The sequence below is a fragment of the Chenopodium quinoa genome, unplaced genomic scaffold (assembly GCF_001683475.1).
Source record: "Chenopodium quinoa cultivar QQ74 unplaced genomic scaffold, ASM168347v1, whole genome shotgun sequence".
In the NCBI taxonomy this organism is placed as follows: domain Eukaryota; kingdom Viridiplantae; phylum Streptophyta; class Magnoliopsida; order Caryophyllales; family Amaranthaceae; genus Chenopodium; species Chenopodium quinoa.
The window spans coordinates 63,584-84,668 of NW_018743384.1; positions in this window are offsets into that span (position 1 = coordinate 63,584).

Below are 21,085 nucleotides of genomic sequence, written 5' to 3' on the forward strand. Positions count from 1 at the left end.
AATAAAACTATTAGAATCAAATGAAAGTCAGACACATTCAAACAAACCTAATTGAATCAAATGAAAGTCAAACTCATTCAAACAGAGCTAATTGAATCAAATGAAAGTCAAACACATTCAAAAAGAGCTTTTTGAATCAAATGAAGGTCAAATGCATTCTACAAAGCTAATTGAATCAAATGAAAATCAAACACATTGAAACAAAGCTAATTGAATCAAAAGTAAGTCAAACACTTTCAAACATAGTTTTTTTAATCAAATGAAAGCCAAATGCATACAACAAAGCTAATTGAATCAAATGAAATTCAAAAACATCTAAAAAAATCTAATTAAATCAAATGAAAGTCAAACACATTCAAACAAAACTATTAGAATCAAATGAAAGTCAAACACATTCAAACAATCCTAATTGAATCAAATGAAAGTCAAACACATTCAAAAAGAGCTTTTTGAATCAAATGAAAGTCAAATGCATCCTGCAAAGCTAATTGAATTAAATGAAAGTCAAAGACATTCAAACAAAGCTAATTGAATCCAACGTAAGTCAAACACATTCAAACATAGCTTTTTGAATCAAATGAAAGTCAAATGCATTCAACAAAGCTAATTGAATCAAATGAAATTCAAAAAACATCTAAAAAAATCTAATTAGATCAAATGAAAGTCAAACACATTCAAACAAAACTATTTGAATCTAATGAAAGTCAAATGCATTCTACAAAGGTAATTGAATCAAATGAAAGTCAAACACATACAAACAAAGCTAATTAAATCAAATGAAAGTCAAACACATTCAAACAGAGCTAATTGAATCAAATGAAAGTTAAACACATTCAAAAACAGTTTTTTTAAATCATATGAAGGTGAAATGCATTCTACAAAGCTAATTAAATCAAATGAAAGTCAAACACATTCAAACAAAGCTAATTGAATCCTACGTAAGTCAAACACATTCAAACATAGCTTTTTGAATCAAATGAAAGTCAAATACATTCAACAAAGCTAATTGAATCAAATGAAATTCAAAAATATCTAAAAAAATCTTATTAAATCGAATGAAAGTCAATCACATTCAAACAAAACTATTTGAATCAAATGAAATTCAAATGCATTCTACAAAGCTAATTATATCAAATGAAAGTCAAACACATTCAAACAAAGATAATTGAATCAAATGAAAGTCAAACACATTCAAACAAAGCTTTTTGAATCAAATGAAAGTCAAATGCATTCTACAAACAAAGCTAATTGAATCCAACGTAAGTCAAACACATTCAAACATAGCTTTTTCAATGAAATGAAAGTCAAATGCATTCAACAAAGCTAATTGAATCAAATGAAATTCAAAAACATCTAAAAAAATCTAATTAGATCAAATGAAAATCAAACACATTCATAAAAAACTACTTGAATCAAATGAAAGTCAAATGCATTCTACAAAGCTAATCGAATCAAATGAAAGTCAAACACATTGAAACAAAGCTAATTGAATCAAACGTAAGTCAAACACATTCAAACATAGTTTTTTGAACCAAATGAAAGCCAAAAGCATTCAACAAAGATAATTGAATCGAATGAAATTCAAAAACATCTAAATAAATCAAATTAAATCGAATGAAAGTCAAACACATTCAAACAAAACTATTTGAATCAAATGAAAGTCAAATGTATTCCACAAAGCTAATTGAATCAAATGAAAGTCAAACACATTCAAACAAAGCTAATTGAATCAAGTGAAAGTCAAACACATTCTAACAAAGCTTTTTGAATCAAAAGTAAGTCAAATGCATTCAACAAAGCTAATTGAATAAAATGAAAGTCAAAAACATCTAAAAAAATCTAATTAAATCAAATAAAAGTGAAACTCATTCAAACAAAACTATTAGAATCAAATGAAAGTCAAACACATACAAACAAACCTGATTGAATCAAACGAAAGTCAAACTCAATCAAACAGAGCTAATTGAATCAAATGAAAGTCAAACAAATTCAAAAAGAGCTTTTTGAATCAAATGATGGTCAAATGCATTCTACAAAGCTAATTGAATCAAATGAAAGTCAAACACATTCAAACAAAGCTAATTGAATCGAACGTAAGTCAAACACATTCAAATATAGTTTTTTGAATCAAATGAAAGCCAAATGCATATAACAAAGCTAATTGAATCAAATGAAAGTCAAATACATTCAAACAAAAGCTATTTGAATCAAATGAAAGTCAAAATCATTCGATAAAGCTAATTAAATCAAATGAATGTCAAACACATTCAAACTAACCTAATTGAATCAAATTAAAGTCGAATGCATTCTTCAAAGCTATCTAAATCAAATGAAAGTCAAACACATTCAAACAAAGTTAATTGAATCAAACGTAAGTCAAACACATTCAAACATAGTTTCTGGAATCAAATGAAAGCCAAATGCATTCAACAAAGGTAATTGAATCAAATGAAAGTCAAACACATTCAAAAAGAGCTTTTTGAATCAAATGAAGATCAAATGCATTCTACAAAGCTAATTGAATCAAATGAAAGTCAAACTCATTCAAACAAAGCTAATTGAATCGAACGTAAGTCAAACGCATTCAAACATAGTTATTTGAATCACATGAAAGCCAAATGCATACAACAAAGCTAATTGAATCAAATGAAATTCAAAAACATCCCAAAAAATCTAATTAAATCAAATGAAAGTCAAACACATTCAAACAAAAGCTATTTGAATCAAATGAAAGTCAAATGCGTTCTACAAAGCTAATTAACTCAAATGAAAGTCAAACACATTCAAACTAACCTAATTGAATCAAATGAAAGTCAAACAAATTCAACAGAGCTAATTGAATCAAATGAAATTCAAACATATTCAAAAAGAGCTTTTTGAATCATATGAAGGTCAAATGCATTCTAAAAAGCTAATTTAATCAATTAAATTCAAACACATTCAAACAAAACTATTTGAATCAAATGAAAGTCAAATGCATTTCACAAAGCTAATTGAAAAAAATAAAAGTCAAACACATTCAAACAAAGCTAATTGAATCAAATGAAAGTCAAACACATTCAAACAAAGCTTTTTGAATCAAAAGAAAGTCAAATGCATTCAACAAAGCTAATTGAATAAAATGAAAGTCAAAAACATCTAAAATAATCTAATTAAATCAAATAAAAGTCAAACACATTCAAACAAAACTATTAGAATCAAATGAAAGTCAAACACATACAAACAAACCTAATTGAATCAAACGAAAGTCAAACTCAATCAAACAGAGCTAATTGAATCAAATGAAAGTCAAACACATTCAAAAAGAGCTTTTTAAATCAAATGAAGGTTAAATTCATTCTACAAAGCTAATTGAATCAAATAAAAGTCAAACACATTCAAACAAAGCTAATTGAATCGAACATAAGTCAAACACATTCAAATATAGTTTTTTGAATCAAATGAAAGCCAAATGCATACAAAAAAGCTAATTGAATCAAATGAAATTCAAAAACATCTAAAAAAATCTAATTAAATCAAATGAAAGTCGAACACATTCAAACAAAAGCTATTTGAATCAAATGAGGGTCAAAAGCATTCGATAAAGCTAATTGAATCAAATGAAAGTCAAAAACATTCAAACAAAGCTTTTTGAATCAAAAGAAAGTCAAATGCAATCAACAAAGCTAATTGAATAAAATGAAAGTCAAAAACATCTAAAAAATCTAATTAAATCAAATAAAAGTCAAACACATTCAAACAAAACTATTAGAATCAAATGAAAGTCAAACACATACAAACAAACCTAATTGAATCAAACGAAAGTCAAACTCAATCAAACAGAGCTAATTGAATCAAAAGAAAGTCAAACACATTCAAAAAGAGCTTTTTGAATCAAATGAAGGTCAAATGCATTCTACAAAGCTAATTGAATCAAATGAAAGTCAAACATATTCAAACAAAGCTAATTGAATCGAACGTAAGTCAAACACATTCAAATATAGTTTTTTGAATCAAATAAAGGCCAAATGCATACAACAAAGCTAATTCAATCAAATGAAATTCAAAAACTTCTAAAAAAACCTAATTAAATCAAATAAAAGTCAAACACATTCAAACAAAAGCTATTTGAATCAAATGAAAGTCAAATGCATTCTTCAAAGCTATCTAAATCAAATGAAAGTCAAACACATTCAAACAAAGCTAATTGAATCAAACGTAAGTCAAACACATTCAAACATAGTTTTTGGAATCAAATGAAAGCCAAATGCATTCAACAAAGGTAATTAAATCAAATGAAAGTCAAACACATTCAAAAATAGCTTTTTGAATCAAATGAAGATCAAATGCATTCTACAAAGCTAATTGAATCAAATAAAAGTCAAACTCATTCAAACAAAGCTAATTGAATCGAACGTAAGTCAAACGCATTCAAACATAGTTATTTGAATCACATGAAAGCCAAATGCATACAACAAAGCTAATTGAATGAAATGAAATTCAAAAACATCCCAAAAAATCTAATTAAATCAAATGAAAGTCAAACACATTCAAACAAAAGCTATTTGAATCAAATGAAAGTCAAATGCATTCTACAAAGCTAATTAACTCAAATGAAAGTCAAACACATTCAAACTAACCTAATTGAATCAAATGAAAGTCAAACACATTCAACAGAGCTAATTGAATCAAATGAAATTCAAACATATTCAAAAAGAGCTTTTTGAATCATATGAAGGTCAAATGCATTCTAAAAAGCTAATTTAATCAATTAAATTCAAACACATTCAAACTAAACTATTTGAATCAAATGAAAGTCAAATGCATTTCACAAAGCTAATTTAAAAAAATGAAAGTCAAACACATTTATACAAAGCTAATTGAATCAAATGAAAGTCAAACACATTCAAACAAAGCTTTTTGAATCAAAAGAAAGTCAAATGCATTCAACAAAGCTAATTAAATAAAATGAAAGTCAAAAACATCTAAAATAATCTAATTAAATCAAATAAAAGTCAAACACATTCAAACAAAACTATTAAAATCAAATGAAAGTCAAACACATACAAACAAACCTAATTGAATCAAACGAAAGTCAAACTCAATCAAACAGAGCTAATTGAATCAAATGAAAGTCAAACATATTCAAAAAGAGCTTTTTGAATCAAATGAAGGTCAAATTCATTCTACAAAGCTAATTGAATCAAATAAAAGTCAAACACATTCAAACAAAGCTAATTGAATCGAACATAAGTCAAACACATTCAAATATAGTTTTTTGAATCAAATAAAAGTCAAATGCTTACAAAAAAGCTAATTGAATCAAATGAAATTCAAAAACATCTAAAAAAATCTAATTAAATCAAATGAAAGTCAAACACATTCAAACAAAAGCTATTTGAATCAAATGAGGGTCAAAAGCATTCGATAAAGCTAATTGAATCAAATGAAAGTCAAACACATTCAAACAAAGCTTTTTGATTCAAAAGAAAGTCAAATGCAATCAACAAAGCTAATTGAATAAAATGAAAGTCAAAAACATCTAAAAAATCTAATTAAATCAAATAAAAGTCAAACACATTCAAACAAAACTATTAGAATCAAATGAAAGTCAAACACATACAAACAAACCTAATTGAATCAAACGAAAGTCAAACTCAATCAAACAGAACTAATTGAATCAAATGAAAGTCAAACACATTCAAACAGAGCTTTTTGAATCAAATGAAGGTCAAATGCATTCTACAAAGCTAATTGAATCAAATGAAAGTCAAACATATTCAAACAAAGCTAATTGAATCGAACGTAAGTCAAACACATTCAAATATAGTTTTTTAAATCAAATAAAAGCCAAATGCATACAACAAAGCTAATTGAATCAAATGAAATTCAAAAACTTCTAAAAAAATCTAATTAAATCAAATGAAAGTCAAACACATTCAAACAAAAGCTATTTGAATCAAATGAAAGTCGAATGCATTCTTCAAAGCTATCTAAATCAAATGAAAGTCAAACACATTCAAACAAAGCTAATTGAATCAAACGTAAGTCAAACACATTCAAACATAGTTTCTGGAATCAAATGAAAGCCAAATGCATTCAACAAAGGTAATTGAATCAAATGAAAGTCAAACACATTCAAAAAGAGCTTTTTGAATCAAATGAAGATCAAATGCATTCTACAAAGCTAATTGAATCAAATGAAAGTCAAACTCATTCAAACAAAGCTAATTGAATCGAACGTAAGTCAAACGCATTCAAACATAGTTATTTGAATCACATGAAAGCCAAATGCATACAACAAAGCTAATTGAATCAAATGAAATTCAAAAACATCCCAAAAAATCTAATTAAATCAAATGAAAGTCAAACACATTCAAACAAAAGCTATTTGAATCAAATGAAAGTCAAATGCGTTCTACAAAGCTAATTAACTCAAATGAAAGTCAAACACATTCAAACTAACCTAATTGAATCAAATGAAAGTCAAACAAATTCAACAGAGCTAATTGAATCAAATGAAATTCAAACATATTCAAAAAGAGCTTTTTGAATCATATGAAGGTCAAATGCATTCTAAAAAGCTAATTTAATCAATTAAATTCAAACACATTCAAACAAAACTATTTGAATCAAATGAAAGTCAAATGCATTTCACAAAGCTAATTGAAAAAAATGAAAGTCAAACACATTCAAACAAAGCTAATTGAATCAAATGAAAGTCAAACACATTCAAACAAAGCTTTTTGAATCAAAAGAAAGTCAAATGCATTCAACAAAGCTAATTGAATAAAATGAAAGTCAAAAACATCTAAAATAATCTAATTAAATCAAATAAAAGTCAAACACATTCAAACAAAACTATTAGAATCAAATGAAAGTCAAACACATACAAACAAACCTAATTGAATCAAACGAAAGTCAAACTCAATCAAACAGAGCTAATTGAATCAAATGAAAGTCAAACACATTCAAAAAGAGCTTTTTAAATCAAATGAAGGTTAAATTCATTCTACAAAGCTAATTGAATCAAATAAAAGTCAAACACATTCAAACAAAGCTAATTGAATCGAACATAAGTCAAACACATTCAAATATAGTTTTTTGAATCAAATGAAAGCCAAATGCATACAAAAAAGCTAATTGAATCAAATGAAATTCAAAAACATCTAAAAAAAATCTAATTAAATCAAATGAAAGTCGAACACATTCAAACAAAAGCTATTTGAATCAAATGAGGGTCAAAAGCATTCGATAAAGCTAATTGAATCAAATGAAAGTCAAAAACATTCAAACAAAGCTTTTTGAATCAAAAGAAAGTCAAATGCAATCAACAAAGCTAATTGAATAAAATGAAAGTCAAAAACATCTAAAAAATCTAATTAAATCAAATAAAAGTCAAACACATTCAAACAAAACTATTAGAATCAAATGAAAGTCAAACACATACAAACAAACCTAATTGAATCAAACGAAAGTCAAACTCAATCAAACAGAGCTAATTGAATCAAATGAAAGTCAAACACATTCAAAAAGAGCTTTTTGAATCAAATGAAGGTCAAATGCATTCTACAAAGCTAATTGAATCAAATGAAAGTCAAAGATATTCAAACAAAGCTAATTGAATCGAACGTAAGTCAAACACATTCAAATATAGTTTTTTGAATCAAATAAAAGCCAAATGCATACAACAAAGCTAATTCAATCAAATGAAATTCAAAAACTTCTAAAAAAATCTAATTAAATCAAATGAAAGTCAAACACATTCAAACAAAAGCTATTTGAATCAAATGAAAGTCAAATGCATTCTTCAAAGCTATCTAAATCAAATGAAAGTCAAACACATTCAAACTTACCTAATTGAATCAAATGAAAGTCAAACACATTCTAACAGAGCTAATTGAATCAAATGAAAGTCAAACACATTCAAAAAGCTCTTTTCGAATCAAATGAAAAACAAATGCATTCTACAAAGCTAATTGAATAAAATTAAAGTCAAACACATTCAAACAAAGCTAATTGAATTTAACATAAGACAAACACATTCAAACATAGCTTTTTGAATCAAATGAAAGTCAAATGCATTTAACAAAGCAAATTGAATCAAATGAAATTCAAAAACATCTAAAAAAATCTAATTAGATCAAATGAAAGTCAAACACATTCAAACAAAACTATTTGAATCAAATGAAATTTAAATGCATTCTACAAAGCTATTTGATTCAAATGAAAGTCAAAAACATTCGAACAATTACAATTGAATCAAATGAAAGTCAAACACATTCAAAAAGCTCTTTTTGAATCAAATGAAAATCAAATGCATTCAGCAAAGCTAATTGAATCAAATTAAAGTCAAACACATTCAAACAAACCTAATTAAATCAAATGAAATTCAAACAAATTCAAAAAGAGCTAATTGAATCAAATGAAGGTCAAATGCATTCTACAAATCTATGACGAGCAAAATTCTAACAGAGCTTATTGAATCAAATGAAGGTCAAATGCGTTCTACAAATCTAATTAAATCAAATTAAAGTCAAACACATTCAAACAATGCTAATTGAATAAGTTGAAAGTCAAAAACATTCGAACAAAATGAAATTAACGTCAAACACATTCTAACAAAGCTTTTTGAATCAAATGAAAGTCAAATGCATTCAATAAAGCTAATTGAATCAAATGAAAGTAAAAAACATCTAAAAAATCTAATTAAATCAAATAAAAGTCTAACACATTCAAACAAAACTATTAGAATCAAATGAAAGTCAATCACATACAAACAAACCTAATTAAATCAAACGAAAGTCAAACTCAATCAAACAGAGCTAATTGAATCAAATGAAAGTCAAACACATTCAATAAGAGTTTTTTGAATCAAATGAAGGTCAAATGCATTCTACAAAGCTAATTGAATCAAATGAAAGTCAAACATATTCAAACAAAGCTAATTGAATCGAACGTAAGTCAAACACATTCAAATATAGTTTTTTGAATCAAATAAAAGCCAAATGCATACAACAAAGCTAATTGAATCAAATGAAATTCAAAAACTTCTAAAAAAATCTAATTAAATCACATGAAAGTCAAACACATTCAAACAAAAGCTATTTGAATCAAATGAAAGTCAAATGCATTCTTCAAAGCTATCTAAATCAAATGAAAGTCAAACACATTCAAACATAGTTTTTGGAATCAAATGAAAGCCAAATGCATTCAACAAAAGTAATTAAATCAAATGAAAGTCAAACACATTCAAAAATAGCTTTTTGAATCAAATGAAGATCAAATGCATTCTACAAAGCTAATTGAATCAAATAAAAGTCAAACTCATTCAAACAAAGCTAATTGAATCGAACGTAAGTCAAACGCATTCAAACATAGTTATTTGAATCACATGAAAGCCAAATGCATACAACAAAGCTAATTGAATGAAATGAAATTCAAAAACATCCCAAAAAATCTAATTAAATCAAATGAAAGTCAAACACATTCAAACAAAAGCTATTTGAATCAAATGAAAGTCAAATGCATTCTACGAAGCTAATTAACTCAAATGAAAGTCAAACACATTCAAACTAACCTAATTGAATCAAATGAAAGTCAAACACATTCAACAGAGCTAATTGAATCAAATGAAATTCAAACATATTCAAAAAGAGCTTTTTGAATCATATGAAGGTCAAATGCATTCTAAAAAGCTAATTTAATCAATTAAATTCAAACACATTCAAACAAAACTATTTGAATCAAATGAAAGTCAAATGCATTTCACAAAGCAAATTGAAAAAAATGAAAGTCAAACACATTCAAACAAAGCTAATTGAATCAAATGAAAGTGAAACACATTCAAACAAAGCTTTTTGAATCAAAAGAAAGTCAAATGCATTCAACAAACCTAATTGAATAAAATGAAAGTCAAAAACATCTAAAATAATCTAATTAAATCAAATAAAAGTCAAACACATTCAAACAAAACTATTAGAATCAAATGAAAGTCAAACACATACAAACAAACCTAATTGAATCAAACGAAAGTCAAACTCAATCAAACAGAGCTAATTGAATCAAATGAAAGTCAAACACATTCAAAAAGAGCTTTTTGAATCAAATGAAGGTCAAATTCATTCTACAAAGCTAATTGAATCAAATAAAAGTCAAACACATTCAAACAAAGCTAATTGAATCGAACATAAGTCAAACACATTCAAATATAGTTTTTTGAATCAAATGAAAGCCAAATGCATACAAAAAAGCTAATTGAATCAAATGAAATTCAAAAACATCTAAAAAAATCTAATTAAATCAAATGAAAGTCAAACACATTCAAACAAAAGCTATTTGAATCAAATGAGGGTCAAAAGCATTCGATAAAGCTAATTGTATCAAATAAAAGTCAAACACATTCAAACAAAGCTTTTTGAATCAAAAGAAAGTCAAATGCAATCAACAAAGCTAATTGAATAAAATGAAATTCAAAAACATCTTAAAAATCTAATTAAATCAAATAAAAGTCAAACACATTCAAACAAAACTATTAGAATCAAATGAAAGTCAAACACATACAAATAAACCTAATTGAATCAAACGAAAGTCAAACTCAATCAAACAGAGCTAATTGAATCAAATGAAAGTCAAACACATTCAAAAAGAGCTTTTTGAATCAAATGAAGGTGAAATGCATTCTACAAAGCTAATTGAATCAAATGAAAGTCAAACATATTCAAACAAAGCTAATTGAATCGAACGTAAGTCAAACACATTCAAATATAGTTTTTTTGAATCAAATAAAAGCCAAATGCATACAACAAAGCTAATTCAATCAAATGAAATTCAAAAACTTCTAAAAAAATCTAATTAAATCAAATGAAAGTCAAACACATTCAAACAAAAGCTATTTGAATCAAATGAAAGTCAAATGCATTCTTCAAAGCTATCTAAATCAAATGAAAGTCAAACACATTCAAACTTACCTAATTGAATCAAATGAAAGTCAAACACATTCTAACAGAGCTAATTGAATCAAATGAAAGTCAAACACATTCAAAAAGCTCTTTTCGAATCAAATGAAAAACAAATGCATTCTACAAAGCTAATTGAATAAAATTAAAGTCAAACACATTCAAACAAAGCTAATTGAATTTAACATAAGTCAAACACATTCAAACATAGCTTTTTGAATCAAATGAAAGTCAAATGCATTTAACAAAGCAAATTGAATCAAATGAAATTCAAAAACATCTAAAAAAATCTAATTAGATCAAATGAAAGTCAAACACATTCAAACAAAACTATTTGAATCAAATGAAATTTAAATGCATTCTACAAAGCTATTTGATTCAAATGAAAGTCAAAAACATTCGAACAATTACAATTGAATCAAATGAAAGTCAAACACATTCAAAAAGCTCTTTTTGAATCAAATGAAAATCAAATGCATTCAGCAAAGCTAATTGAATCAAATTAAAGTCAAACACATTCAAACAAACCTAATTAAATCAAATGAAATTCAAACAAATTCAAAAAGAGCTAATTGAATCAAATGAAGGTCAAATGCATTCTACAAATCTATGACGAGCAAAATTCTAACAGAGCTTATTGAATCAAATGAAGGTCAAATGCGTTCTACAAATCTAATTAAATCAAATTAAAGTCAAACACATTCAAACAATGCTAATTGAATAAGTTGAAAGTAAAAAACATTCGAACAAAATGAAATTAACGTCAAACACATTCTAACAAAGCTTTTTGAATCAAATGAAAGTCAAATGCATTCAATAAAGCTAATTGAATCAAATGAAAGTAAAAAACATCTAAAAAATCTAATTAAATCAAATAAAAGTCAAACACATTCAAACAAAACTATTAGAATCAAATGAAAGTCAATCACATACAAACAAACCTAATTAAATCAAACGAAAGTCAAACTCAATCAAACAGAGCTAATTGAATCAAATGAAAGTCAAACACATTCAATAAGAGTTTTTTGAATCAAATGAAGGTCAAATGCATTCTACAAAGCTAATTGAATCAAATGAAAGTCAAACATATTCAAACAAAGCTAATTGAATCGAACGTAAGTCAAACACATTCAAATATAGTTTTTTGAATCAAATAAAAGCCAAATGCATACAACAAAGCTAATTGAATCAAATGAAATTCAAAAACTTCTAAAAAAATCTAATTAAATCACATGAAAGTCAAACACATTCAAACAAAAGCTATTTGAATCAAATGAAAGTCAAATGCATTCTTCAAAGCTATCTAAATCAAATGAAAGTCAAACACATTCAAACTAACCTAATTGAATCAAATGAAAGTCAAACACATTCAACAGAGCTAATTGAATCAAATGAAAGTCAAACACATTCAAATAGAGCTTTTTGACTCATATGAAGGTCAAATGCATTCTACAAAGCTAATTTAATCAAATAATTTCAAACACATTCAAACAAAGCTAATTGAATCCAACGTAAGTTAAACACATTCAAACATAGCTTTTTAAATTAAATGAAAGTCAAATGCATTCAACAAAGCTAATTGAATCAACTGAAATTCAAAAACATCCAAAAAAAATCTAATTAGAACAAATGAAAATCAAACACATTCATAAAAAACTTTTTGAATCAAATGAAAGTCAAATGCATTCTACAAAGCTAATTGAATCAAATGAAATTCAAAAACATCTAAAAAAATCTAATTAAATCAAATGAAAGTCAAACACATTCAAACAAAAGCTATTTGAATCAAATGAAAGTCAAATGCATTCTACAAAGCTAATTAACTCAAATGAAAGTCAAACACATTCAAACTAACCTAATTGAATCAAATGAAAGTCAAACACATTCAACAGAGCTAATTGAATCAAATGAAATTCAAACATATTCAAAAAGAGCTTTTTGAATCATATGAAGGTCAAATGCATTCTAAAAAGCTAATTTAATCAATTAAATTCAAACACATTCAAACTAAACTATTTGAATCAAATGAAAGTCAAATGCATTTCACAAAGCTAATTTAAAAAAAATGAAAGTCAAACACATTTATACAAAGCTAATTGAATCAAATGAAAGTCAAACACATTCAAACAAAGCTTTTTGAATCAAAAGAAAGTCAAATGCAATCAACAAAGCTAATTGAATAAAATGAAAGTCAAAAACATCTTAATAATCTAATTAAATCAAATAAAAGTCAAACACATTCAAACAAAACTATTAGAATCAAATGAAAGTCAAACACATACAAACAAACCTAATTGAATCAAACGAAAGTCAAACTCAATCAAACAGAGCTAATTGAATCAAATGAAAGTCAAACACATTCAAAAAGAGCTTTTTGAATCAAATGAAGGTGAAATGCATTCTACAAAGCTATATGAATCAAATGAAAGTCAAACATATTCAAACAAAGCTAATTGAATCGAACGTAAGTCAAACACATTCAAATATAGTTTTTTGAATCAAATAAAAGCCAAATGCATACAACAAAGCTAATTGAATCAAATGAAAGTCAAAAACATCCAAAAAAACCTAATTAAATCAAATGAAAGTCAAACACATTCAAACAAAGCTATTTGTATCAAATGAAAGTCAAATGCATTATACAAAGCTAATTGAATCAAATGAAAATCGAAAACATTCAACAAAGCCAATTGAATCAAATGAAAGTCAAACACATTCAAACAAAGCTTTTTGAATCAAATGAAAGTCAAATGCATTTAACAAAGCTAATTGAATCAAATGCAAGACAAAAACATCTAAAAAAATCTAATTAAATCAAATGAAAGTCAAACACATTCAAACAAAGCTAATTAAATCAAATGAAAGTCAAACACACTCAAACAAAGCTATTTGAATTAAACAAAAGTCAAATGCATTCTACAAAGCTAATTGAATCAGATGAAAGTCAAACACATTCAAACAAACCTTATAAAATCAAAAAAAGGTCAAACACATTCAAACAGAGGTAAATGAATCAAATGAAAGTCAAACCCATTTAAAATGATCATTTTGAATCAAATGAAGGTCAAATGCAATCTACAAAGCTAATTGAATCAAATGAAAGTCAAACACTTTTAAACAAAGCTAATTGAATCAAATGTAAGTCAGACACATTCAAACAGAGCTTTTTGAACCAAATGAAAGTCAAATGCATTCAACAAAGCTAATTGAATCAAATGAAAGTAAAAAACATCTAAAAAAATCTAATTAAATCAAATGAAAGTCAAACACATTCAGACAGAGCTATTTGAATTACATGAAAGTCAAATGCATTCTACATATCTAATTGATTCAAATAAAACAAATAAATGTCAAACATATTCAAACAAAGCTATTTGAATCAAATGAAAGTCAAATGCTTTCTACAAAGCTAAATCAATCAAATGAAAGTAAAAAATATTCCAACAAAGCCATTTGAATCAAATGAAAGTCAAACACATTCAAACAAACCTAATTGAATCAAATGAAAGTCAAAGACATTCAAACAGAGCTAATTGAATCAAATGAAAGTCAAACATATTCAATAAGAGCTTTTTGAATCAAATGAAGGTAAAATGCAATCTACAAAATCTACAAAGCTAATTGAATCAAATGACAATTAAACACATTCAAACAAAACTAATTGAATCAAATTAAAGTAAAAAACATCAAAAAAAACCTAATTAAATCAAATGAAAGTCAAACACATTCTAACAAAGCTATTTGAATCAAATGAAAGTCAAATGCATTCTACAAAGCTAATTGAATCAAATGAAAGTCAAAAACATTCGAACAAAGCCAATTGAATCAAATGAATGTCAAACACATTCAAACAAAGCTTTTTGAATTAAATGAAAGTCAAATTCATTCAACAAAGCTAATTGAATCAGCTGAAAGTCAAACACATTCAAACAAAGCTAATTAAATCAAAATAAAGTCAAACACATTCAAACAAACCTAATTGAATCAAATGAAAGTTAAACACATTCAAAAAGAGCTAATTGAATAAAATGAAAGTCAAACACATTAAAAAAGAGCTTTTTGAATCAAATGAAGGTGAAATGCATTTAAGAAAGCTAATTGAATCAAATGAAAGTCAAACACATTCAAACAAAGCTAATTGAATCAAATGTAAGTCAAAACACATTTAAACAGAGCTTTTTGAATCAAATGAAAGTCAAATGCATTCAACAAAGCTAATTGAATCAAATGAAAGTCAAAAACATCCAAAAAAACCTAATTAAATCAAATGAAAGTCAAACACATTCAAACAAAGCTATTTGTATCAAATGAAAGTCAAATGCATTATACAAAGCTAATTGAATAAAATGAAAATCGAAAACATTCGAACAAAGCAAATTGAATCAAATGAAAGTCAAACACATTCAAACAAAGCTTTTTGAATCAAATGAAAGTCAAATGCATTTAACAAAGCTAATTGAATCAAATGCAAGACAAAAACATCTAAAAAAATCTAATTAAATCAAATGAAAGTCAAACACATTCAAACAAAGCTAATTAAATCAAATGAAAGTCAAACACACTTAAACAAAGCTATTTGAATTAAACGAAAGTCAAATGCATTCTACAAAGCTAATTGAATCAGATGAAAGTCAAACACATTCAAACAAACCTTATAAAATCAAATAAAAGTCAAACACAATCAAACAGAGGTAAATGAATCAAATGAAAGTCAAACCCATTTAAAATGATCATTTTGAATCAAATGAAGGTCAAATGCAATCTACAAAGCTAATTGAATCAAATGAAAGTCAAACACTTTCAAACAAAGCTAATTGAATCAAATGTAAGTCAGACACATTCAAATAGAGCTTTTTGAACCAAATGAAAGTCAAATGCATTCAACAAAGCTAATTGAATCAAATGAAAGTAAAAAACATCTAAAAAAATCTAATTAAATCAAATGAAAGTCAAACACATTCAGACAGAGCTATTTGAATTACATGAAAGTCAAATGCATTCTACATATCAAATTGATTCAAATAAAACAAATAAATGTCAAACATATTCAAACAAAGCTATTTGAATCAAATGAAAGTCAAATGCTTTCTACAAAGCTAAATCAATCAAATGAAAGTAAAAAATATTCCAACAAAGCCATTTGAATCAAATGAAAGTCAAACACATTCAAACAAACCTAATTGAATCAAATGAAAGTCAAAGACATTCAAACAGAGCTAATTGAATCAAATGAAAGTCAAACATATTCAATAAGAGCTTTTTGAATCAAATGAAGGTAAAATGCAATCTACAAAATCTACAAAGCTAATTGAATCAAATGACAATTAAACACATTCAAACAAAACTAATTGAATCAAATTAAAGTAAAAAACATCAAAAAAAACCTAATTAAATCAAATGAAAGTCAAACACATTCTAACAAAGCTATTTGAATCAAATGAAAGTCAAATGCATTCTACAAAGCTAATTGAATCAAATGAAAGTCAAAAACATTCGAACAAAGCCAATTGAATCAAATGAATGTCAAACACATTCAAACAAAGCTTTTTGAATTAAATGAAAGTCAAATTCATTCAACAAAGCTAATTGAATCAGCTGAAAGTCAAACACATTCAAACAAAGCTAATTAAATCAAAATAAAGTCAAACACATTCAAACAAACCTAATTGAATCAAATGAAAGTTAAACACATTCAAAAAGAGCTAATTGAATAAAATGAAAGTCAAACACATTAAAAAAGAGCTTTTTGAATCAAATGAAGGTGAAATGCATTTAAGAAAGCTAATTGAATCAAATGAAAGTCAAACACATTCAAACAAAGCTAATTGAATCAAATGTAAGTCAAAACACATTTAAACAGAGCTTTTTGAATCAAATGAAAGTCAAATGCATTCAACAAAGCTAATTGAATCAAATGAAAGTCAAAAACATCCAAAAAAACCTAATTAAATCAAATGAAAGTCAAACACATTCAAACAAAGCTATTTGTATCAAATGAAAGTCAAATGCATTATACAAAGCTAATTGAATAAAATGAAAATCGAAAACATTCGAACAAAGCAAATTGAATCAAATGAAAGTCAAACACATTCAAACAAAGCTTTTTGAATCAAATGAAAGTCAAATGCATTTAACAAAGCTAATTGAATCAAATGCAAGACAAAAACATCTAAAAAAATCTAATTAAATCAAATGAAAGTCAAACACATTCAAACAAAGCTAATTAAATCAAATGAAAGTCAAACACACTTAAACAAAGCTATTTGAATTAAACGAAAGTCAAATGCATTCTACAAAGCTAATTGAATCAGATGAAAGTCAAACACATTCAAACAAACCTTATAAAATCAAATAAAAGTCAAACACATTCAAACAGAGGTAAATGAATCAAATGAAAGTCAAACCCATTTAAAATGATCATTTTGAATCAAATGAAGGTCAAATGCAATCTACAAAGCTAATTGAATCAAATGAAAGTCAAACACTTTCAAACAAAGCTAATTGAATCAAATGTAAGTCAGACACATTCAAATAGAGCTTTTTGAACCAAATGAAAGTCAAATGCATTCAACAAAGCTAATTGAATCAAATGAAAGTAAAAAACATCTAAAAAAATCTAATTAAATCAAATGAAAGTCAAACACATTCAGACAGAGCTATTTGAATTACATGAAAGTCAAATGCATTCTACATATCAAATTGATTCAAATAAAACAAATAAATGTCAAACATATTCAAACAAAGCTATTTGAATCAAATGAAAGTCAAATGCTTTCTACAAAGCTAAATCAATCAAATGAAAGTAAAAAATATTCCAACAAAGCCAATTGAATCAAATGAAAAATCAAACACATTCAAACAAACCTAATTGAATCAAATGAAAGTCAAAGACATTCAAACAGAGCTAATTGAATCAAATGAAAGTCAAACATATTCAATAAGAGCTTTTTGAATCAAATGAAGGTCAAATGCAATCTACAAAATCTACAAAGCTAATTGAATCAAATGACAATTAAACACATTCAAACAAAACTAATTGAATCAAATTAAAGTAAAAAACATCAAAAAAAACCTAATTAAATCAAATGAAAGTCAAACACATTCTAACAAAGCTATTTGAATCAAATGAAAGTCAAATGCATTCTACAAAGCTAATTGAATCAAATGAAAGTCAAAAACATTCGAACAAAGCCAATTGAATCAAATGAATGTCAAACACATTCAAACAAAGCTTTTTGAATTAAATGAAAGTCAAATTCATTCAACAAAGCTAATTGAATCAAATGAAAGTCAAACACATTCAAACAAAGCTAATTAAATCAAAATGAAAGTCAAACACATTCAAACAAACCTAATTGAATCAAATGAAAGTTAAACACATTAAAAAGAGCTAATTGAATAAAATGAAAGTCAAACACATTCAAAAAGAGCTTTTTGAATCAAATGAAGGTGAAATGCATTTAAGAAAGCTAATTGAATCAAATGAAAGTCAAACACATTCAAACAAAGCTAATTGAATCAAATGTAAGTCAAAACACATTTAAACAGAGCTTTTTGAATCAAATGAAAGTCAAATGCATTCAACAAAGCTAATTGAATCAAATGAAAGTCAAAAACATCAAAAAAACCTAATTAAATCAAATGAAAGTCAAACACATTCAAACAAAGCTATTTGTATCAAATGAAAGTCAAATGCATTATACAAAGCTAATTGAATAAAATGAAAATCGAAAACATTCGAACAAAGCAAATTGAATCAAATGAAAGTCAAACACATTCAAACAAAGCTTTTTGAATCAAATGAAAGTCAAATGCATTTAACAAAGCTAATTGAATCAAATGCAAGACAAAAACATCTAAAAAAAATCTAATTAAATCAAATGAAAGTCAAACACATTCAAACAAAGCTAATTAAATCAAATGAAAGTCAAACACACTTAAACAAAGCTATTTGAATTAAACGAAAGTCAAATGCATTCTACAAAGCTAATTGAATCAAATGAAAGTCAAACACATTCAAACAAACCTTATAAAATCAAATAAAAGTCAAACACATTCAAACAGAGGTAAATGAATCAAATGAAAGTCAAACCCATTTAAAATGATCATTTTGAATCAAATGAAGGTCAAATGCAATTCTACAAAGCTAATTGAATCAAATGAAAGTCAAACACTTTCAAACAAAGCTAATTGAATCAAATGTAAGTCAGACACATTCAAATAGAGCTTTTTGAACCAAATGAAAGTCAAATGCATTCAACAAAGCTAATTGAATCAAATGAAAGTAAAAAACATCTAAAAAAATCTAATTAAATCAAATGAAAGTCAAACACATTCAGACAGAGCTATTTGAATTACATGAAAGTCAAATGCATTCTACATATCAAATTGATTCAAATAAAACAAATAAATGTCAAACATATTCAAAACAAAGCTATTTGAATCAAATGAAAGTCAAATGCTTTCTACAAAGCTAAATCAATCAAATGAAAGTAAAAAATTCCAACAAAGCCAATTGAATCAAATGAAAAACAAACACATTCAAACAAACCTAATTGAATCAAATGAAAGTCAAAACATTCAAACAGAGCTAATTGAATCAAATGAAAGTCAAACATTCAATAAGAGCTTTTTGAATCAAATGAAGGTCAAATGCAATCTACAAAATCTACAAAGCTAATTGAATCAAATGACTAAACAAGCTTTTTGAATCAAATGAAATTAAAATGCATTCAACAAAGCTAATTGAATAAATGAAAGTCAAAAACATCTAAAAAATCTAATTAAATCAATAAAAGTTAAATACATTAGAAAAAGCTATTTGAATCAAATGAAAGACAATGCATTCTACAAAATCTAATTAAATCAATGAAAGTAAAAAACTCAAATCAAAGTCAAACACATTCAAACAAAACTATTTGAATCAAATGAAAGTCAAACATTAACAAAGCTAATTGAATCAAAAGTCAAACACATTCAAAAAGAGCTTTTTAAATCAAATGAAGGTCAAATGCAATCTGCAAAGCTAATCAAATCAAATGAAAGTCACACATTTAAACAAAAACTAATTGAATCAAATGAAAGAAAACATCTAAAAACCTAATTAAATAAAATGAAAGTCAAACACATTCAAACAAAGCTATTGAATCAAATGAAAGTCAAATGCATTCTACAAAGCTAATTGAATCAAATGGAAGTAAAAAACATTCAAACAAAGCAATTGAATCGAATGAAAGTCAAACACATTCAAACAAAGCTTTTTGAATCAAATGAAATTCAAATGCATTCAACAAAGCTAATTGAACCAAATGAAAGTCAAAAACATCTAAAAAAATCTAATTAAATCAAATGAAAGTAAAACACATTCAAAAAAAGCTAATTAAATCAAATGAAAGTCAAACACATTCAAACAAAGCTATTTGAACTAAATGAAAGTAAAATGCAATCTACAAAGCTTATTGAATCAAATGAAAGTTAAACACATTCAAGCAATCCTAATAGAATCAAATGAAAGTCAAACACATTCAAACAGAGCTAATTGAATCAAATGAAAGTCAAACACATTCAAACAAAGCTTTTTGAATCAAATGAAAGTCAAATGCATTTAACAAAGCTAATTGAATCAAATGAAAGTCAAAAATATCTAAAAAAATCTAATTAAATCAAATAAAAGTCAAACACATTCAGACATAGCTATTTGAATTAAATGAAAGTCAAATGCATTCTACAAATCTAATTGATTCAAATGAAATAAATAAATGTCAAACATATTCAAACAAAGCTATTTGAATCAAATGAAAGTCAAATGCTTTCTACAAAGCTAAATCAATCAAATGAAAGTCAAAAACATTCCAACAAAGCCAATTGAATTAAATGAAAGTCAAACACATTCAAACAAACCTAATTGAATCAAATGAAAGTTAAAGACATTCAAACAGAGCTAATTGAATCAAATGAAAGTCAAACACATTCAATAAGAGCTTTTTGAATCAATGAAGGTCAAATGCAATCTACAAAATCTACAAAGCTAATTGAACCAAATGAAAGTCAAACACATTTAAAAAAATCTAATTAAATCAAATAAAAGTCAAACACATTCAAACAAAGCTAATTAAATCAAATGAAAGTCAAACAAATTCAAACAAAGC